The sequence below is a fragment of the Molothrus aeneus genome, chromosome 3 (genome assembly GCF_037042795.1).
Source record: "Molothrus aeneus isolate 106 chromosome 3, BPBGC_Maene_1.0, whole genome shotgun sequence".
Classification (NCBI taxonomy): domain Eukaryota; kingdom Metazoa; phylum Chordata; class Aves; order Passeriformes; family Icteridae; genus Molothrus; species Molothrus aeneus.
This window is the reverse complement of record NC_089648.1, coordinates 77,295,133-77,318,696: the sequence shown is the minus strand read 5'-3', so window position 1 is coordinate 77,318,696 and position 23,564 is coordinate 77,295,133. Positions and strand designations below refer to the sequence as shown.

At 37.5% G+C, this 23,564-nt stretch overlaps 1 protein-coding gene across 1 annotated transcript in view; it reads left to right on the top strand.

Annotated features, from left to right (window-relative positions):
- The first annotated feature begins 1,383 nt into the window (after positions 1-1,383).
- GREB1 (growth regulating estrogen receptor binding 1) overlaps positions 1,384-23,564 on the top strand; it is an 87,342-nt gene continuing 65,161 nt past the window's right edge. Inside the window, exon 1 of the mRNA XM_066547204.1 lies at positions 1,384-1,563. The gene's annotated coding sequence lies outside the window, so the exon portion shown is untranslated. The remainder of the gene's footprint in view (positions 1,564-23,564) is intronic.

The window sequence follows — 23,564 nt, the reverse complement described above, 5'->3', positions numbered from 1 at the left end:
AGTCAGCCATTGGTGATCCACTCTTATATAGCACTCTTCTACTACTGAAGTTGGTTTAAGGTATATATATATAGGTCTTAAGCTTATAGCTGGTAGTTCAGCAGTTTTGTATTTTGTGTAAAAAACCTCTGGTCCTGATGATACGTTACTTCCTAGTGATCTGTCTGTTCTAAAGCTTCCTTTGCTTTAGAAAGAAGTTCTGACCTTCAGAAATTGTGCTGACAAATGTGACATCTCTGGAGCGTTCTAGAAAAGAACATAGATGATTTTATAGAGATATTTTAGTACCAAAATAGTTAGAAATCTTATTCTCTCTCCTTGTTTTAGCCTTTTTTATTTTTGATGTTTATCTGTTCTTAAAACAAAACCTCTGACTTAGCACAGATTAGGAGTGCCATGGTTTGGTGGCCATACATCACTGGCGAGAGCCAGAAGCGTCTCCAGACCTCCAGAGGGAGACCCTGTCCACCTAAATAAGGTGTGCAACCTTAAGCAGTCAAGATCTTTTAGAAGTCTTCAGCATCCCTTACCTCTCTCCACAGTCTCTGTAACAAACATAAACACTTCATAAGGACTGTTTTGTCATGTGTCTAAAATTAGGTCCTTAAGAAAAATATTCTGGTTAGCTGTAATTATATGTGACTTTTGGGAGCCATGTACTGATTGCCTGAAAGAGCTCCTAATCACCGTAACTGCTCAAAGTGAAAAAAGACCCCTTGAACACATTTGTCATTCAAGCTGAAAAGTCAGAATACTTGTTCTGGTGTTTTCTGTGATCTTAAAGGGGTTATTTCTTAGCTCATAATCTTAAAAAATATTACTGATTACTGGCTTTGCAGGGGAAAAGTTTCTTTACAAAAAAGCTATTTAGCATAAAGCTCAAGAAACAAAGAGTAAGTAAAAGACAGTAGGTAAACTGGATTTGGGAGATAACTTGCTATCCGGGGCACTTTTCTTTATCTGTATAGATCTCTTAAACTAATCTCCAAGTGGCAGGCTTTGGCTACTGTGACTTGACTTTCTAAATTATTTTTTTTTAACACACAGATAAACCCCTAAAGTTTCCAATTTCCCCAAAAGGCTTCCACTTTCCCTTTGTATCCCCAGTCCTCCCTATGCATTTTCTATTTTATAACTCTTTTTTCCCCGGGGCTGGTGAAATTGTCTGCACTTTAGATCCCAGAGCCGACCAAGGCACGTCTGGTTGGGAAGATACCATATTCCGTGGGAAGCAGGGGTGAGGATGCCTGGGCGGAGAGGAAAAGGCGGGGGAAGGGTGAGGGGTTGTATTCTTGACCTTAGGTAGCTGGTGCTGAGAGGTAGCGCATTGTGTGGGAGCGCAGAGAGAGCTGGAGCTCTCTGTGGATGGGAAGGAGGGAGCAAGGAGGAGGGAGGAGGAAGCTGGGACAGCGAGGGGGGAGGAGGAGGAGGAGGGAGCAGCATCTCTATCTTTCTTTGCAGACCACGCTGCTAAACAGCGAGGGGAGGCTCATGCTTCCCTAATGTTCATCACTCCCTGCTTCCAGCGTGGTCGCAGACAGAGCAACAAAGAGGGTCTCAGAGGTAAGAGCCGTGCAACTTGCAAAGCTGTAGCTTCTGCCAAAATAAGGGGAAGCAGCACCAATAATAGAGAGAAAAGCTTATCAGCACCTGGGAATGCTCCGAGACGGCGGGGGGGTAAGTGGAAACCCAGGGCTCCTGAAGGTTAGGGAAGTGTTAGTCCCAGCAGCAGCAGCAGCAGCAGGAGCAGCAGCAGGAGCGGAGTGAGAGGGGAGCAGGGCAGGTCCAGGGGGATCGGGACAGCAGCCAGCAGTGCTGAGCTGCGGGCAGCTCGAGTCCAGCTGCCTGGTGGGAAGAGGAGGGAATGGGTATAACTGGTACATGGATAAATGGGACTTAGCAAGGGATAGAAATAGTTTATTTACCCAAAATATAGTTTTGGAGTGAACAAAACAATCCATTACTTTGCGCGTGTCAGAAGAGAAGAAAAAAAAAAAAGTGAAGTTTAAGTCTGCATATTGTTTTGACTTTTTTTTTACCTGAAAGTTTGATTTTTAATTTTAGGACAACGTGTCAGATCAAAAATGCACTTAATAGCAACAAGAAGGAAAAAGGACAACATTCCAAAAATAAATGTGCTTTTGTGCTTTTAAAGTCAAACAAAATGGGCTGTTTGACAATTATTTTAAGAAAATATTTGTGATACCAAAACAAGGCATGGTGTTTGACCAGAGAAATACTGTTTCATTTCATTTAGGAAAAAATCAAACCACAATTTTATACTTGCCTGAAATGAAATTTCTAGTTTTGTGTTTTCATCCACTCAGACTAAAAAATCAGCAATTAGTTTAGGTGTATTTGTAAAGTGAAATGTTTATTTTTACTTGTGGGTACTGGAATCTTAAATGAAGGAGACAGAATCTATAGCATCTCTACATTGCAAAAATTGATGTTTGCTTTTTTTCTTGTGCTTTGTCTCATTTACTTTACTTTTTGAGGTATGGGCTACATTGGTTTTGATCTAATATTTCATAGACCCTTCTGAAATTATTAATTAATAAAAGTTATATTGTCAGTGTTTGTTGTTAAACATGTAGAATAGAACTGCAAACAGAGAAGATTAACAGTGGTTAGTATGTCTTATGAATGAGAGTCTTCAGGACCTAATGTTGGGTTTTGTTTGGTTTTTTGTTTGTTTTTGGTTTTGTTTTGTTGGAGTTTTTTTTCTGTAAAACATAGAATCATTCTTGGAAGCTGGACATTCTGGAATATTTGTGCTTAATTGGAAGTTTTTGTGTTTTCATTTCAACATTAGGTAATTAAAATAGCTGTAGTGAGTTGATTTGTTGTTTGAGGGAGGAAATTGGAGCCACCTCTCTGGTGCATTGGGAACTTGGAGGTGGTAGAGCTACATTTGATTTGCTTTTTTGTCAGTGTAAATTTACTGCTACATGGCACATCAGATCAGCATCAGGGTCTGTACTGGTCTACATTGCCTCATTTTTCTTATAAATGAGAGAAAAGCCACATCACAGCAATGGGACTTCTCTTCCATCAGTTTTTACAATGATCTTAATTGCTATTTCAGGGCTTATTTAATTTATATTATTATTTTCAAAATATAAATAGGAGTCTGACATTGCTCACCATGTCTGGTATGGTAGTTATCATCTCTAGCTTTGAAATTTACTTAAGTTAGTAAACGATCAGGGTTTTTATTATAAAAGAAAAACAAAATAACTTGCTTTCCTGTCAGCCCACCCCCTTGCTTATACAACTAATTTGGCTTTGTTTGGTGGGTTTTTTAAAAATTTTTTATTCTATCTTTTGATTTTCTGACTTAGAAACAACTGATAAATTTTTGAAACCTCTTGTTCTGTTTTGTCCTCAATGTACAGCTGTTTAAGAAAATATTGAATTAATTGAGGCCTTAAAAGTGATCTTTTGTTTCCTTAGAAAACCTAAATGTACTATGCACAAAATGATATTTTTACTTTTCGGTTTTGACTACAGTTTTGATTTTCTGTGGTGTCTGTTAAAAACTCACTTTGGAAAGTTTTAGCTGTGTTAGATGCATAAAGAAACAGTAATAAAAGAACCCAAACGCAAATCTACCATTGCAGGTAAATTTCATTTGAAGCTAACATTCTTTTCTACTTAGACAATAGTTAGCTATTTTTCTCTTAAAACAACTTTCCATGAATTGTATTGTTCTTGAAGTTTATAAGGGCTGGATGCAAAGCTCCCTTAAGTCAGGAAGAGACATTTCATAGACTTCAAATGGCTTTGGATCAGGCCTGTCACGTGAGATTAGCTCCTGACAGAAGATGTAATAAGCACAAGCCCAGAAAGGAATGATTTAGGGATGGAATTTCACTCAGGCTGTGATAATCTTTGTGTTGTGAATATCTCTTAGTCACAATGTTTTTATTTTCTGTTTTTCCTTGGTATTTGGAATCTAGGGTTTTTCTTCTCACTTATGCCTCAAGTCTATTGTCTATTTGTGTCTGTATTTAAATTCCTTGTTAGGGTGGTCTGTCTTTGGATACAATAGCTCTGAATCTCTCAGATGAGATTTCATGTTACTCAATAAAACTATGCATAATATGCACAAAGTTAAGGAAAGAGTTTTCTAATGTGAAATACCAAGTTAAAAACAATGGTTTGAATTCTGTTTTTCCTTGTTAAACCAAAAGAATGTATTCTGTATGAGAAATTACTGGCTTTCATAGTTTCTCTTTTAATAAAACAACACCTGTCCCCAAAACCCAGAAGATACTGCTCTATAAAATGTGAAAAGTGGCAAAGCAAGACATTTACAATTTTTCTGCATTTGAACCTTATGGAACTTGCACTCTGTAAAAGTAACCATGAGAAAAACAGCAGGATTTTGTTTAACAAAATAAAAGGAGAGCATTTTACAGCAGAGTTAAGTGAAGTGACCTTTGGATTAGGAAGTTGTAAACTTTAAAAGGTGATTCTTACTAATAAATCAAAGCCTGTGAGACTCCCAGACCCTCTAGTGATGCTGGACATAGTTATCTTTAGGGGAAAAGTGCCTTTGGTTCTTATTGATTGTGGTTTTTCTAATGAATACAAAGCCTGCAAGGTGAATGATAAGTGATCTCTCACTCCTTTTTTTCGCCTTCATGCAAAATAAAGCATTTACTTACTATCAGCTGAGATCAGGCAGAGCCAGAGGTTTATTTCATGTGAATGAAAGCTACATGAGGGGCATAAAAGGCTAGTGGAACTACAATAATACAAAATCTACATGAAAACATGCCTACTTTTACAAAATCATGCCTGCATTTGTATATTCCACATGTGCACAGGGAAAGTATTGCTTCCTGAACTACAGCTGAATATTTCTTCGCTTTTTTCCCCACACAGACTATGGTTCATGATTCAGTCAGTCAGGAAATCTGACTAAATCTTGCAAACTTCTTTTATGCAGATTGTGGCAGGAAATACTATAATTTACTAAGGAAATTCAAATGTATCCCTAATGCTCATTTTATAGATATTTGTGGCTGTAACTTTATAATTATACTTAAGGATTCCAAAGATTGTTGGTTTGTTTTCAGTTTGTCTTTATTTGCCATTACCCATGTGCTGCCTTTCATGTTTAAATATTTATGTGAGGAATAAAGGAAGTCTAAGAAGTAACATTGGCGCTGGTGTATGTCTGAAGAAACAGTAAAAGAAAATTGCCATTTATCTACATTGTATACTGTAGAAAAAATGTTGTAAAATATAAATACTGATCAAGTGTTTTATGAAGAAAATACCTTTTTTTCTAGTTGAACAGCACAGCAGTACTTCATGTACTAAAAGCAATCTAATAATTATGTTGATGGCATATTTATATAATTATGCAGCAGATAAAAATGAAAAATTATTTGTAGAAAGTTTATTAACATCACAGGAAAGATGTATAGTAAAAACATGGAATCATAGGATATCTCAATGGAGAAGACACTTATACACATCATCAGGTCTAACTCCCTGCTCCTTGGAGGACAACCTAAAACTAACATAACTAAGAGTGTCATCCAGACACTTCTTGAACTCTGTCAGGCTTGGTGCTGTGACCCTGTGCTAGTGTCCAACCATCCTCTCAGTGAGAAACTTTTTCCTAATGTCCAACATGATGCTGTCTTTCCCTGGTTCAGCTTCATTCCATTCCTTCAGCCACTCCCCTAAATTCTTGTCTTTGACACCATCTTGTCACCCTCCTCTGGACAGACTCTAGTAGTTTGATGTCCTTCCTAAGTTGAGGCACCCAAAATTGCACACAGCATTGGAGGTGGGGCTGCACTACTGCAGTGCCCAGAGGGACAATCACTGCCCTCGACAGGCTTGCTATGGCTTGTAGGACATGGCTGGCCCTTGTGGCTGCCAGAGCACACCCAGATTCACATTTCCATTGATCCAAACCCTCAGATCTCTTTCTGTGGGGCTGCTCTCCAGCCCAGTTTGTATGTTTAACCAGAAATGCCCCATCCTAGATGGAAAATCCAGCACTTGCTCTTATTAAATTTCCTGTAGTTGGTGATTGTGCTGCTTCCTAATCTCTGCAGGTGTCTCTCTATATTAGGCCTCTAGACCCTCGACTGACTCCACAGCTCCTCCAGTGTTTTCCAGCAAACTTACTCCTGTGTCCAGATAATTTATACGAATGTTGAATAACACTGGCCCTAAAATTGAGCCCTGTTGAACCCTGCAGCTGACTGGCTGCCAGCCTGATGACACCCCATGTACTATAACTCTTTGAGCCTTCATTATGTCATCTTAGAAAAAGATGTGATCTTACAAGAATCTTCAAGAGACTTTTGTCTTCAAAATGACAGTGACTTTTGTTCTGTATGAAATAGAAGTTATGTAACTGTCTTGAGCATCTTTGAAGTATCATCTGGGAATTTCACAGTATTGTAACTTAGAGAAGACAACCTGCCTTTTTCTCCCTGCCTAAGGCAGCAAGGAAATTAAGAAAGGCATGAAATCAGAATTATAACAACTTCAATTTTTAGAGTATCTCCTATTTGCCTACACTAGACCACTGATGAACATTATTACCCATATGTTCATGTGGCCTCCACTTGATCTGTACACTATTTCTTTTGTAATTTGTGCATAAACAGTTTACAGCCTAGACAGACAACATGTGTTTTAACTTATGTAAATTACCCTGGCCTAAGTGTGTCCATGCCTCTTCAGCTGCTCAGTCATAGCTACTCATGGCTAAAAGCTTTTGTTTTTGAGGCCTTAAGAAACAAGGAGACCTTCAGTTACTTTGCACTAAACCACTTCTATTTTGAAAGATGTGTTTCCAGCTTCGTGCTCAACATATCTTTAATTTTTCTGCCATTTACTTCCTCTTTCATCAAACCAAATCATAGTCTTATTTTCTTTTAGAGGGTTGGGAAGGTGGAAGTGGAATTTTTGGCAAGCTGTTAATTTAGTGTACTGGTCTACAATCCTACATCTGCCAGTTCAACTGTGACATGGGGAGGTTTAATACAGGAGGGAAAAAAGCTCCTGTTCAGAGAAATAATAGGAGGAACAACTAGAAAATCAGGCTGTGTTGCTGTTTTCTGGGGAGATGTGCTTAGCACTGGTGACAGAATAAAAGGGAAATACTGTCTTTTCCTTGGTATTATTAAGCAGGCATTGGGTTTGCTGATGCAAAAATTAGTATTACTCATACCAGTTCAGATAGCTGTGTTAATGAATTTCTTTGGTTAATGGACCTGACTTTGCTCTTCCACTGATTATTCCTTTTTTTCTGATATGTTCCTGCCATATATTTCTATAGCTTAATTCACATATGTTTTGTATGATCTAAAAGATTGCTTCATCTGGGTAATTTTGTGCTCCCATGCATCGGAGTTATGAAGCCATAACATCACTATGCATATGGATGTTTTTGTATGGAGGCTCAATCTATCTGTGGACTGCCTTCCCATATGGGGAAGCCAATGATTCCAGGTACTGTACATATCATAGTAGATACCTGTCTTTATTTGCAGTTTGGTTGATTACTAGAGAGCTTAGAAAATTGTAATATTCTCCAGCTATAATGCAGGTCTTCTTCTGAATTTCTCACTGCATATGTTATAAAATAGATGTCCCTAATAAAGACTGAGATAATGACTTTAAAATACTCAGAAAAGGCAAATGCTTCATTATACCTGTGCATTTCAGCATTTAGTTATTACTGTGCCATAAAGGATCCCTACAATCTCAAAAGGTCAGGTCCCATTTTTCAGTTAAGATACCAACATCTGTACATTTCAGGCAGTGATTGTGGATAGTCTTCTGTAGATTTTCATATGTCTTTCCTTGTGTGTATGTCTTCTTTTATTCAATGAAGTTTCCCAATATGTTCTGATGCTTATTTTTATTTTATTTTATTTTATTTTATTTTATTTTATTTTATTTTATTTTATTTTATTTTATTTTATTTTATTTTATTTTATTTTATTTTATTTTATTTTATTTTTATTCAGCCAGCATTTCATATGCACAAGGGAAAGACAAAGACAGCTGAGGGATCCACTTGAGAGTATCAGTTGGTGTGAAAAAGAGTGCAGCAAGGGGGGAAGGTGACTTGGCTTGAGTTCATTCCCAGGTTTCAGCCCACTGACAATGTTCACTGTGTGAATTGTGTTCTCTCTTGGGTTCTCTTTAAGGGAAATCCAATGATTTCCCTCTGAGGCAAAACTTAAGCATTATTCTGGAGCTAATTTATTTCAAAGGCTGCTCCCACTCAGCAAAGTGGATGACACAATTACCTATGACTCTCCTAATCCCACGTGATTTTCTAATACTTTTGAAGTAGGTCTTGTATCCTGGGTGTGATGTGATGCAACATTCCCGTTCATGTATCACAAGCTTTTAGTTCCATGCCAAAAAATGCTGCTCTGATAAAAGCTTCCATACAGCCTGCATAATAATGAAATTAAACTGAGTGGGAGAAGGACCACACAGAAATGCTTATGTCAGGGCCATGGAGGCCCAGCTGAGGCCCAGAGACACTTTGGCCCAGCATCAGGTGATGTGAACACGGTCCTGCATTGTGAATGCAGGCGATTCTCCAGCCCTGGACATAAAGGCCTGGCATCTCTTCCTGGGCCAGATGCTTGTAGCAGTAGAGGTGTAAGGTCATGCTGACAGGTCAGTCTGGGTGGGAAGTCATGGTGTATAGGCTGGCAGCAAGAAAACAAAGCTTTATGGATGGAAGCTATTCCCGTTTCAAATTAGCTATACTGCTTCACTGTATTTTTACTGCTAAGTGGCATTGCTTTTGTGTGTAATTTGGTTTCTTTGGCATTGTGCTCACTTTCTAAAGACAAAAGGCTGTCTCAAATTCAAGCTAAATCTTACTCAGTTGGAATGATCCCTTTAACCTTGCAAATGAGATCTTAATCTATAGGGAAAACTTTCTGAGTTTTGTTTGTTTGTTTGTTTTTCATTGTGTGCTTCTGTGGGTCCAGGATGAAATAAAGTTTTCTTCTTAAGGTGCAATTTTTGATACATCCAATTAGAAATTTCTTTCACGGTTGTATTTTTTTAGGTTATGTAGTAAGAGTCTGGAAACTTCTAAAGATGATGTCACAATGGCGAAAGAATAGTCTGACAAACAGCAGGACTTCAAAGGAATAATCTATTTCTTATATCTTCTACCTACATCAGAATTAAGTGTAGCTGCAGCCACAGAATTTGCCAACACTCAGGGCTGTGTATAAATGCATGCACATGAAAAGCTAGTGTGTTTTACTAAGGATTTATTCCCACATCCTCTTCTGACTGCAACTGTGCTGGCTGAGATGGTTCCTAATAACCATAGTTCTTGTAAAGCTCTGCCTCCAATAACTCCTTACTGTACTTCTGCCAGAGAGGTGACTGTGCCAACAGAGCTGCTCCTGTGCATGGCTCCTAATCCATTCCTCTTGAATTGAATAGATCTGCTGAAGATCTATTACTATAACAGTGTTAACTTCTTTTTACTAAAGAGAGTCAGAGATTGCTCGCAAGGAAAACAATGTATATAAAACAGGCAGGGCAATAATTTCCCACATCAGAGGAGTAATGAGCCTCTATAAAATAGATTGTAATCTTCAGTGGGCACTGCCAGAACTGGAAGATTTGTTGATGGCCATTTAATTTATGTCACTGATTTTTCAGTATTTTCCTCTTGCTATATAGGTATGACCTTAGGTTTGTATACATGGTGCCTGTTCACAGGTAGTTTGTGTTAGCCATGGTCAGGATTCAGTTAAATGAAAATATTTATAGACTTGGGGTTCATTAAGTTTCTTCCCCCCTGGTTTAACTTTATCTGTTTTACATTCTTGCCAGAGCTGCTCTGAGGGCTCTGTACTGATTCAGAATCTGGGCTCCTGTTCTTTTTAAACACATGCAATTTATTTTAAAAATAATGAGATTAAACACTGAAAATAAATCATCAGGATCTATCACTGAACAGAAATCCTTGGGGTCTGGTTTAATTCAAAACCCACCAAAATCAGAAAGATCCATTAGAACAGCCCTTATGTGGCTATTATCAGCATTTTGTCTGAGAACTTTATGAATTCCTAAACTCTTTAAAAATTCCTTTTTTTCCCCTTTTTGCTACTTTTTTTTCTTGTTTGTTTATGCCCTATTTTTTATGGTAGTAAACTAATAGAAAGAAGAGAGTTTTTGAAGATCTCAAGATTCTTGGCTGTTTGAATCCCGTACAATTCCTTTTGTGAATTCAGTTTCACTCTTTTCTGGCAGACATTAAAATAAATAAACATTGGCTGAGCTGAGTAGATAATATTAGGTGATTTAGAGCTGGCTTTAAAACAAGCATTATTAATCCCAGTGTTTGCATAATAAATGATGAATAGTTTAGTTTTTAAAATGTTGACATTTATCTGTTATTCTATATCTGTTGCATTAACACTGGTACATCATTGACTTTTAAATTATGAGGAATATTATCAGTGTAGAAAACAGTGGTATTGATGCCAGTTTGAAAAAAAAATCAGTGCAAAACAATTTATGATTTGGGCATAGTTTATTAAAGATAGTTTAGAAGCTTGTATACTGTGAAATCCATCACATTTTGGACCAGACTTTGTCCTCATTTCAAGCTAAAGTACTTCATGGCAGGATAATATTTTAGCACTGTGTTACAAAAAATTGTTGTCAAAGCACAAGAGACTGAATATAAATACTAGTTTGGCTAAACTCCAAATTTGTGCATACATATGGATTGTCAGTAGGTTGGTCTTGTTAAGCGGTTTTACACGTATATGTGATTTCACTTACATATTTGGAGTGGGTCTTCAGCAGGACCTCCCATAAGAGTAAAGGAGAGAAGGGTGTTTCTCTAGGTGTTTGCCTGACTTCTAGTGTTTTAGCTGGATGTGTACTATTTCTGTTTGACCATTTTGTCCAATTTCAGTCCCTCAGAAAGGTGAAAAATGAAATTGTCTAAAAGCACCCGTGATAATCTCTGGTAGTTTCATGGAAAATTATTCTCTAAATATTCTGGGAAACAGGGGAAAAGTGATCCAATTATCAATCACACAGGTGTGTAGAGAGCAAAACAGTTTGAAAAAATGTTAAAATCACCTTTCTTTTTAAAATATGAATGAATAGAAAATTATATCTGTCCTTAACATACAGCATGCACACCATTTAAAATGTATAAGTTTATTGAATGAAGTTATGTCTGCAAGCAACATCTGCATGTTAGAAGTAGAAATCTGTGTGACACTGGCTAGGTAGAAATACTCTGGGTACATGTGCACATTATGATGACAATGTCAAGGCACTTTAGACAGAGTGGTTGGCTTTTAGAAGGCAGATGTTTGAGAATGGTTTCAAAACCAGAAAATCAAAGGCTTTTTTTTTTTCTTGTTGACAATTTTCCTTCTACTCTTTTTGTAAAATCTTCGTGTTCCCACAGGTACATTAGGATACAAAGCAATTTTGAAAAGCAAAATAAATCCTTAGTTTATTGGCTAAATTTGGAAACAATTTTTTTGACATTTCTGACCATCCTTCAAATAAGGATGTCAGAGTGCAGAGGTCAGGGTATAGAAGCCTTGGGATATCAAAAGGTGGTGAGAAGAATGGCTGGGATTTCCAGCAGCCTGAGAATACTCTTTTGTCTCTGGTGGTCGGTTGTCGAGGATGATGCCTGTGGACATCAAAGAAATGTACAAACAGTGTTATCAAGGCCTGTCCTTTGCCCCCTGCCATGTAATGGGCCTCTTTTCAGGAAAACATTGGGAAAGCTGCGAAAGCGAGCTGTCCTATCATAGTGCTATTAATTCAGCAAGAAAGCGGATCAATAACATTTGCACTAACCAGTAAAACAATCAGTTAGTTTCTAAAAATGCAGATTAGTCAAGCTTGTAAATTAGACGCTGCACATCCAAAAATCAATTTTAATTTTTTTTTTTTTCATAATGTGTGTGTAATGAGACCTTAGTTTCAAAGAATTTTTTGCCTTCTTGGAAATACTATGGAGAACTGGTCTGAGAAAATGAAACAAAACAAATCCCCTATCTTCCTTTAACACTTGCAAAGGGGTTTGGTTTGTGGGGTGGTTTGTTTGGTTGGTTTTATTAATGTGTTATATGTACTGAGGTATTGTTTAAAACAAAAGGGAGCCAGTATTTCATGCAATTCATGCTTGAAATATTGACTTTGATGCCTGGAAGAGTTATGCCAACATTTTAAAGATAATATATTTCAAATCCATTCAACCTTTTAATATACTGATGAAGGAAGACCTATTGTGAGCTGTGTGTGCTAAATGCAATAAAATGTTATGAGAAAAAAAAAACAACAAACCCCAACTGTTTACTTCTTGTAATATTGTATTTCTTTTTAGAGATCAGAGCTTTAAAAACCCTCAGTTTTGAAAAGAAATATTGCAAATTCTAGTGGAGAGCAGCTGGGGTGAATAATCTGGTCCTGAACCATGTAACAGCTTATTAAGCCTAAAATAGGGACTAACAGAGAGGAAGGCAGCCTAGAAATAGGCTTGTGCTGGTGATTCCTATGAACCAAACTCTGGGGTTTTTTAGCTGATTCAGAGCCAGTGATAGTGCCTGTGTCATTATGCAATGCTGCTGCCATTCTTGAACTAAGTAGACACAATGTAAAAGACATTCTTCACAGGACTGAGGGCTCAGAAAAATTTGTGACTATGGATCAGTCTCTATAAATATTTGACAAACTCAGTTTTTTGCATTCCCTGCTGTGCACATTTTGCTAAGAGTATATTATTAATGAGAATGTACTTGAAATCTTTGATAAAATTAGACCACATGAATACACATAATTGCATTATTGTCATAAGAAAACTACATGAATTCAATATGAAGATACTTAAACCAAGTGGTAATGTAAATAATAAATGTAAAACTGGGGTCGAATCGACAGCACACCTAAATAGAGGAAATTGGAGCTGTGATTTTTCAGCACGTGGTTATGTGACATCTTTAAATACAGCTAAAAGTGTAAGTGCAATGTGCTTTTGAAAGTCTGAAATGAAACTGTTTAAGGAGCATGTGTTTCTCTGCCATACTTCATTTTACTGTAATTTAGGAGTGAAGAGAAAACTTTTATATAAACCTATGAGTTAAGTATAACTAGGAGAACATGGATAATAATATCATTGTTGCTGCATTAAAGTTTATAACAAGCAACTGATGTGCTGGGATAATTGTTATTTATTTGGATGGATATTGAAAACTGGCATTTGGGGCTGCTAATATGACTCATCATTACTATCTTCCTGTACCCTCATTTAGTAAAGAAGATGAAGAGCTGCAGATGTGCTTGTGTGCTTGAGTGACTGCAGAGAGGCTACATGATCATATTCATTTTCCTTGCTCTGGAGAGCAAGGAAAGAGAGTCCAAATGCTTTTCACTTTCAGAGTATGGATCTTGAACACAGATACTATGTATTCCATAGTTAGTATATTTTATAATAGATCATATAGTGCTACCTCTGGAAAAAAACATGGAAAACAAAGTATTGCATCTATCTCCTATAGCATTTTAACCTTTTTCTTACTACATCTGTGGTTTTTTTCCTTGTCATAGTTGCATCCTGATTTTGCAAACTTCTCTGTCCTTAACTTTTCACAAGAGAATATTTTCAGTGAGTGAAAAACATCCTTCTCTATTAATTGGAGAGGTACAGACTTGGTGGATGGAGTGTTCAATGCATGAAACGTTAGTAGGGTCTGTTGTGATAGGACAAGGAGTAATAGTTTAAAAAAAAGAGGTTAGATTAAGATTAGATATATAAGGAAGGAGGTTTTTTTGATAGAAGTGGTGAAACACCAGCATAAATTGTCCAGAGAGATGGTAGTAGCCTGTCCCTGGAAACATTCAAAGTCAGGTTGGATGGTCCTGTAAGTGACATGGTCAGGTTGGAGATATTCCTGCTTGTGGCAGGGAGGTTGGACTAGATGACCTTAAAAGGTTGTTTCCAAAGCAAAACTTTCTGTGATTCCATGGTTCAATGTTTTTCTTTGTGGAAGAAGCAGGATAGCCACTGGAATTATCATGAAACAGAACTGAAATGAAGAAATGGCTTGCTGTTATTGCTGCTTATCTTCTGGCATTTTGTTTTTCTTTGTTTTTGATATGGTACAATCAGATTAGTTAATTCAAATAGTTAAATTTGAATTTTATGATAATTTCTGAGGAAGTGGTCTCCTATGGTCTTCTGTTTTGATCTAACAGTTTTTCAGAAGAGTTTTGATTGTGGATATCTAGAGAGGTATTGATTACTAATATCTTTGAATTCTGTCACAAATTTATAAGAAAGAATCCTATAAGAAACCTGTTACATACCATGGGAAAATGCACGAGAATTTGGGTAATATGAAAGAAAGTGAAAAGCAAGTGCTGCTGGATAACACACGTTTTGTGTTTGGAGAAGTTGCCACCTATGTTTGGATGACAGTGCAACAAACTGTATCACCTCCCATTCAAGATGAAGTTCCTGTCTTTAATTTCTGTATTTTAAATTAAGGCTCATTATTACTTAGCTCTTCTCTTTAATGTGTGCTGAAACACATGTTTAGTCTGACTTGCCTCAGAAAATGAAGAGTACAGTCAGTGCTCATTGATACTGCACAATGATGGGACAGAGTAAGGGAGAGGAAGTAAAAACAATTTAAAACATATAAACTAATAAGGATACACATAAAAAATGTGAACCTGTTTGTGAAGAGAATGGGAATAGCCTAAAGAAATTTGCTGCTGAGTGGCATGAGCAGCATTACTCTCAATAGTGTTGTGCGTAACCAAAGGCAGGAAGCAAACACAAGGTTTAAATTATAGTTTGGACAATCTACCCACAGCAAATCAGGAGCTGATGTAGAAGCTTTACTATTATAATGAACCAGATATTCAGCTTGTTTCTATATTTACTTAATCTATGAAGTTTAAAGGTAAAGAAAACAATGTCTCTTATTGCATGGGTATATGTGCAGCTGCAATATCATTATAGTGTCTACAGGTTTGCAACAGTCTCAAAATGCAACCTCTTCATCTTTTTAACAATGATAATTTTAAAGCCTAGTGCTGTCCAAGTGCCAGTATTAGTTGTTTCATTGTTCAATATTCCAATTCTTGGAAAGGGGAGGTAGGTGGAATTGGAATTATGGATATAATTTTTGGGGAGGGCATTGAGAGTAAAAAGTTTTAAAATGACAATGAGTAAAAAAGAAGTCAGAGAAAGGAGGACAAAGGAGGGAAAACTGTGACCAGAGTGCACATGGACTTGAAGGCAGAGTCTGAAAGGCTAAGGAAGGCAGTTTGTGGTGGGCCTGAGCTGAAACTCCCAGTCAGAGGGGTTCCTGGTACAGTTTTGGCCTGTGGCACTCAATAGTCTTCCAGGCAGTGCTTGGGCTGGGAATGGCATGCACCAGGGACTGCTCCCAGAGCACATGGACCTCACATGCTGTCCCAGCAGCCTCTCCCCACTAAAGCATTTCCACAGCCGTTCCCTTCCACACTGTGAAGGCACCACTGTGATGACTTGCAGCACAGCCCCGGCCCTGGTCAAAATTCTGACTCATACCACACTCAATGTGCCCACAAAGCCACAGGGCACTACATGTATTCAGAGGAGTGGGCATAACTGTGCCAGCACCAGTGGCCTGGTTTTATCTAGCAGTATAGACATGGCAAAAGAGCAACATTCCCTGTTTGTATGTAGCTGATAAGTGGATGGGGTTCCTGAGAAGCTGCAACCTCACCTGAGTGGGAGTGGTTGCCTTTTTGAGTAGTGCTAATGGCAGGGGCTTCATCTGTATGCACCTTCTGATAAACTCATTTCTCTGGAGTCTATCACTAAGGGCTGTTGAATGGGGCATACAGAGAAGTCACTAATAGCAATAACTAAAAGTTACATTTCTGCATAAGGGTCATATTTTGTCTTTGCCTTTTATGCAAAATTCTTGTGAGGTCATGCAAGTAGAGTGATGAATGTCAATTAATGAAGGAAACTACAGTATATACACAACTAAGTGTTGTGCATTGATAGCTGAATCTCAGCCTGAGAACACATAAGATTCTCTGTGTGTGTGTGTGTGTGTGTGTGTGTGTGTGTGTATGTGTAGGTATTAATAGGTATGTATGCACAGGTATTTCCTACCCACCTGATTTATTTTTATCCATCACTGGGATGTAGCTATTGCTTGAAAAGCACTTCTTTATAGCATACTGGGACACTGTTGTGTGAAAAAAACAAACCAAAGTGATACGTGGAATTTATTTAAAGGAAGCAAAAGCTTCAAAACTGCTTATAAAGTAAAAACCTATTCAATCAGAGAAAGTTCTGTAAAGCTCTGCTTTGGTAAAGGATATCACCTTAATGGGAAGAGGCTATTCATGTAGTATATAGACTGGTAATTGAATGCAGGAGATGATGAGGCCAAGATAATTATGTTTATTTTTCCAAGTTCATAATGTTAAGCACTGAAAGAAGTCATCAGTCAGAGTGTTAGGAAGAGTGACTTAGATAACAGAATTCTAGAAGAGGTAGGGTTATTTTCTGTGAACCAGTTATTCCTACCTTTTCTTCTTCAGAATTTTTAGCACAGGAGACAGTGAAGAAGGATAATATTTCAATCTGAAAGTGACCTGGGCCCTCCTATAGGCTTGACTCATACTTTTCTTTAGGCAGAGATGATGTTCCTAAGACAGCTTGTAAACAAGCAATAGTTATGATTATTCCCCAGTAATTTTTCACATATTTCCCTGCATAGGATAAATTCTTGAGAACACTTCATTTACAGTTCATCCCATATTCTGTCATAGAGGTAGTGTTTGGGCACCTTTGATAGGATGTTTTTCTTTATTCTTCAGGCAGGTGAACTACTCAGAATCAAAGACAGTTGAAGCTTTCAAAGTTTTTATTAGAAGTTTAAATTTGTTTCCAGCTGATCTTGTGCTAACATTTCTGAATGCATCATCTTCATGCTTTCAAATTATACCATAGATTGTGATATTTTTCGGAAAGAGCCTTTATCAAATGTCTAATAAAAAGATTGTCCTTTATGTGAAATGATTACTGCTATTGGAAAAATTATATTTGTGTGTAAAATATCCTGGATATATAATTACAGGGAAAATAGATGCTGGCAGTTGTGTAAGAGCCACCCATTAAAAGAAATTTGCTTTTACATAAAACTTTTTCCTAGCATGTCAGTTGGTGCAATCTGTCCAGCTGTGGTGTTTCAGACATATCATTTTGTACTGTTCCTGCTGACTGTTTAGAGTGCTGTTCCATTCTTTCATCCAGTCACATGAACTCTGTTCTTTTAGTGTCTCTCGATCATGAGAGACTGTTCTCTGCTGCAGGGACAATGTACAATGGGTAATACTCAAATGTGAGAGCAATGCCCAGCATTTCTGAAAAATGTGAGACACTATCAACCAACTGAAATAATACTATGGACAATTTGTACTGCCTTTTTAAATAGATCTATTGCTCTGGATTGCCTTTCCTACTAACACTTCTTATGTATATGTTGCAGAACATGCAATCGTGATTTCAAAAAAGGACAAGGCAAAATGTCAAACAATAAAAAAAGTCATAATGACAGTGTTTCCCCTCCAGCTTCTTTTTTGTAGTACGATGTGTCAAAAATGCTAAAGATTTTAATATTGCTTAGCATAATGTCAGAAATCACACATCTGTCAAACTGAGTCCTAATTTTGTTGAAAAATTTGTTATCATACTGGCATACTTGGGTCCAGAATAGCTTTTTGATAAATACTTAGAATAAAAGAGCAAACATTATACTTGATTATGTGATTATGTAATGAATACTTGCTTTTAAAACATTTTACTACTTTTTCCATAGGTCAGCAGCAGCATATATAGTCACTATGCTATTGCAGCACCATATTTTGGCTGTCCAGAATGCTAAACTAAAGTAGATTTTGTAGGACCTTTGCCTCTGCAATTTGACACTCAGTATTCTGTATAAAGTGAAGTTTTGAGACCTTGGAAACTGCATTGAATTTTATCTGGTGGTAGCATAATAAAAGTATTTTCACACTGTAATATGTTCACAGTAGGTAACTTTAATGTTAGTTGAAAAATATCAGTTGAAAAGTGCAATTATTTTAATATATGAGAAAATGATGAAAAATTTATCCCTTTGTATTTTTTGCTTGGGGTGTATTGATAGACTAAACTTGTTTACATGGCTGTGCTGTTTTGAATTAGATATACTAAAACCTAAAGATTAAATGATTCTTAAGAACAGAATGAGAAAAAGGATACAAAGTTTGCAAAATAATGTCTATAGCTCCTCCAAATAAATGCCTGTTGTTTTTATCTATAAAAAAACAGGGGCAGCTGGCTTCCCAGTCCTTAGTACTATTTATTCTATTTGCAAATACGAGACCTGTTTCAATTTTGGTTTTTAATGTTAGAAAAATCCCTATGTTTGAGTCTCTCTTCCAGCTTTCTTGTAATGCCCTTTTAGGCACTGGAAGGCATTCTAAGGTTTCCCCAGAGCCTTCTCCTCTCCTGGGCTGAACAACCTGAACACTCCCAGCCTGTCTCCATGGCAGAGGTGCTCCATTCCTCTGATCATCTTTGTGACCTCCTGTGGACTCACTCCAACAGGTCCATGTCCTTCTTGTGCAGGGACCCCAGAGCTGATGCAGCCCTGCAGGTGGGGTCTCAGCAGAGCAGAGCAGAGCAGAGGGACAGAATCCCTCCCTCACCTGCTGCCCACACTGCTTTGGATGCAGCCCAGGACATGTTTGCCTTTCTGGGCTGCCTTTCATGTGCAAGGGCGCATGGCTGGGTCATGTTGATTTTGTTACTGCAGCTCAATTAAGGAGCAGTAGAGAAACACAACAGGAGATGTGAAAACTTTATGCTTTATTTTTCCTCATCTATGGCTTATAGTTTTTCAAAAGTGACAGGGAATTTCTAGCACTACCCAAATAAGGAAAAAATATCTATTTTTTGTCAGAAAACTTACTTTGAAGATTGTTTTTATGTGACCATACAGTTAGGCTTTCCAAGTAGAATTACAGAAATAGAATGATTTATTTCTCTAAACTCCATATGCATTTCAACATTTAAATGAAATAATAAATGAGCTGCATTCAAATCTGCACTTTTCCACAGTTTGACACTGAAATTTTTGAACTCAGACTCTTAAAAGAATTTAGATAACATTACCTGGCATGGATTTAATTTGTTATTAGAGATTCAGATGCTGCTACACTAATTTCACTTCAGACTGTAAATCTGAATGTAAGTCAGTAAAATGGAGGAAGATACCCTTACTTCCCTGTTGTTCTCTGGGGGTGATATTAAGTAATCACTGAAGTATTCAGGAATTGTGATACATAGTCCATGATCTGAAAGAAGAGAAATTGGATGTTGTGGTGTCTCTCAAAAATAATGTGGTACAGTTTTTAAGTGAGATTGAACACTATACTGTTGTGAGCATTCTCAATTAATGCATCCAAATATACAGCACTAAGGTCTTTAGTATTATAAGTGACCAGATGATAGAATTATTAAGAAAAAAATATACAAACCCAAGGTGAACTAAAGAGATTAAAACTCTAATGATTCATAGTGATTCCTTCCAAAGAATATGTGGAGCTTGGAAATATACATAAGTGGCAAATTGGGAAATGGGTACAAAGCAAGGCAATGAGTGGGGATGGTATGAATATCTTCAGTAATTTGCAGTGGAATAGCCTCCTCTCTGGCTCAGTAGCTGGAGAGAGGCAGTGGGTTAGCACAGGCATATCAAATCCCACACCCTAAGCACAGGATTTGTTCAATTAGTTTCAGTTCACGTTCGCAGCAGAATGCAATGTGCCTGCTCCCCAGGTATGAGATGGTGCCATGTCTCATCTCCTGACCCAATGTACTGTACAGCATCCTCCATCACATGGCTTGGCATACGAGGTCTTTCACAAAGAGAGTGCAGAAAGTTGAGAGTTCTTAAGAGCTGTTTTTCTAAGCACTCAAAGGGATGTTACTCATCCTGAAGGTTCAGAGGCTTTTTTGCCCATTACAATTACTACAGATGAAGGAACACTCTTAAAGAAGTGTTTTGAACAGTTAGAGTCTTTAATAGCTACAGAAGTATGGGTCAGGCTGTAGCTTTCAAGTTTTTAAAAAATGGTCTGTGAAAATTTATTTAAGATTTTTACACAGATACAGCATGACTGAATATGTGGTAGATGCTTTTGTGCAGTGTGGGAATAAAAATCAAATGTGAGTAAGACATGAAAGCAGCAACAATTTGTGACTGTTAAGAGTGATGAAGAAACAGATGTGACATTCTGAAACATTCCTGTTGTGCCCTGAAGAAAGGAAGGATTTTTCTGGTGTAGGTTGTACCAGTTGTAAAGCAATGTGTCTGATTAATAATGCATTCTGTTAAAAAGGAATGAGAGGTTTGCTGAAATATGATTCATTGTTGTCTGTTGCAGTAATTAAGTCTGTTGCTTGCCTTGAGGTCAGCATGACCCTGTTTATTTTAATTTTTCAGTCTGTGGGGAAAGGAGGGCCTTATTTAACTACTTGTGGAACTAAACCTGAGTGCACAGTGCCTGGATGTAAACCAGTGTGTACACAGTGAGATCAGGTGATGGGGAGCTGGAAGCAAACTGGAAGCAGCTGAGTCACTTAACAATCTAGATGTAGCCATAGTTGTGCCAGTTTTTGACTTTGAGAGTAGGATTTTGAGATGGAGGATGTGATTCTGTGTCTTGTTTATGTGCTTCTTTTGCAATTTGAGATGCCCTCAGGTATCCTGCCTGGCATGATCTCCTGCAGATGTTTGTGGTGCCTGTGTTGCTGCCTCAGATACCCTGGAGCATATCAAAGAGCACTAAACATCCTTGTGTAAGCAACTGAATTGAGCCCCAAGACTCCTCAATCTAGACGTCTTCGTGCAGCTACAGCTGCAGTGCCTTGTGGTCAGTGAAGCCAAGTGTGGTCACTGGAGCTGGGGCAGGGAGTCAGCTCATGTTGAGCTAAATAAACACTGGCAGCTGGTCAGCTGAATCATCTCTCAGATCTCTCTCAGATCCCTTGGTTTTATTGATTATAATGGAAATTTCTGCCTAGTGAAACAGTAGATATCTGGAATCTAATTCACATGTAGGTGCCTGGTTTCGTGGTTTGCCCACTGGTTTACCTGAGGTGTCAGTAAAAGACTGGCACAAATGACAGAGGACTTGCTGCAGAACTCTGCATCTTTGGAGCACAGTCAGAATGCAGGCAGAACTACCCAGAACATCTCCAAGTTAGACAATGCCTGTGGTTAGGCAGCTGAACTGCAGTCTGTATTTCTAGGTGATCTTAAAGATCTCCTTCTGTGCATCTTCTAAGTACAAGACTGAGCATGTTTCTCATGGAGGAGACAGTCTGGGCTCCACATAAGTACCCTCCATACCAGTGTGGTATGTATTTTTAGCTTATATAGATGATATTTTATGTAACATTTCATACACTCTCCAGTAATATTTCTGTATAAACCCAAAAGGCAGGTGTGCCTACAGCTTTTAAAAACATTTTGAGAAGAAAAATAGTTGTCTCACAATTAAACCAGTCATTCTGATTGGCAGGACCCAGTTTTAGTTCTTTCATACACAGTCTGCATGCAAAATGCTTCAAATAATAAGTTCTTGGGGACTTTCCAAGTAACAGTCTCCACTTTACCTGCAAAAGCTGCTGGCTAAATCAGTGATTTGATCATAAACAACCTCTCATTTTCTTGGGGGAAAAAAAACCCCAAAACATTAAACTTTAAAATCATATCTTAATTTTCCTTTCTGATTGCACAGGAGACAACTTATTCCTCATTCTGCCTCATAAATGCATGTCCTGGGAAATTGTTTTTATGATGCCATTTATCATTTTTGTGCTCGTGTGCTTTAGACTTTTGAAAATCTTGTAACCCTGAGGTTACAACCTCAAGATACATGCTGTGTTTCACTTCTATTCCAGTGTTCTCAATATGTGAAAAACATGTCTTATAGAGTCCTGTAAAATATTATTCTCTTCTTTAATGCCTAGGGTACAAGGTTACAATTTTACATACCTTTTGTTGGGATAATTATATGAGCAGCTTTCCCCTAACAACTGTTCTGTCAATTCATCACTTACTTACATTACTGACTCATTTCACACAGATTCAGCAGCTCATTTCAGCAGGCAGAGCCCCTCTTTTCCAGTCAATGTGGTATCAGCAGCTGCATAGTGACTGACTCTTCACTGCTTCTGTATACAAAATCTCTTATACATAAACTCCATGCTCATTGCCCATTCCTGGAATTCCTGCTCTGGCTACTAATCAAACACAATAGAGCCCTTTGTGCCCTCTTGCCCTTTCTTCTCCTCTGGAACTTCTTTTCCATGCTTATATCCAAAGCAGGCAGGCTTCTTTTCCTTTCTGCATTCCATTCCTGGATATCAGGTTAACATGTTCTTCTTTAACATCTCCCCTATGCTAATATTGTTTAACAGTGATGTGGTGCTTCCAGCCACAAAGCAAAGTCAGAGACAGACACTGCAGCATCCTAGATGTCATTCTAAAAAACATCCTGGGCAGTGCATCCTAGAGAAATTTTGCTTGTGAATGCACTACAGCTATGGGGCAAATATGTTAGGCTGGCATTAGTCAAGTTATACTTCTTTAAAAGGTGAATTTCCTGGCTTTTTTTTTGGTTGGCCTGGTAAATTATTAAAAGTGACTCTTTCAAAAATCACCTCTCACACACATATCTATTTCTTGCAATGTTTGTTTTCCTTTTGGATTTCTCTAAACTTTGGCTATCAATATAATACTTCAAGTGCCAGTTTGGTTAAGCTAATATATTGAAAATACACAGTTGTACAGTGCTGGTAGGAAACCAGTCAGTCATTCCTGCATTTCTTGGCTGAAAGAATTCGTTCCCTACTTCCAAATGAATGGCTGAGGTCTCCTGTATCTGGTGTCAAATATAGAACATTTATAAAGCTTCTAGTTCACTTCCATAGAAACAGAAAAAGATACCAATCACTCTCCTAAATAATTATTTACTACTTTCTGGACAGTTTCTCTTTCAGGTTCTTCAATGGAGTGCTTTTATCTAAAATCTAAGAATAGAATTGACTAGACTAGAGTAGAGCCTGTCAGTTGAAAGAGACCCACAGTGATCATCCAGTACAACTACCTGACCAGTTCAGGGCCAATCAAAAATTAAAGCATGTTGAGTATATAGAGAAAGCATATATTAAAAAAAATTACTAAAGAAACAATGAAAACTTGCAATTAATATGAAAATTGTTTTCAGTGAAAGCATTAAATCACCAAAGTTCCTAACATTTTAAAGCTTCAAGAAGGTTTAAAATTCAGGTTTTTCCCTCTTATGTTACAGAAGAATCAGAAATTGTATCTTTCAAATTTTAAAATATTATTTAAAGCATTTTTATAGAAAAAGATACTATTCTCACCATCCTCCCTAGCCATGTACTGGTACTTTCCTTTTGCAAA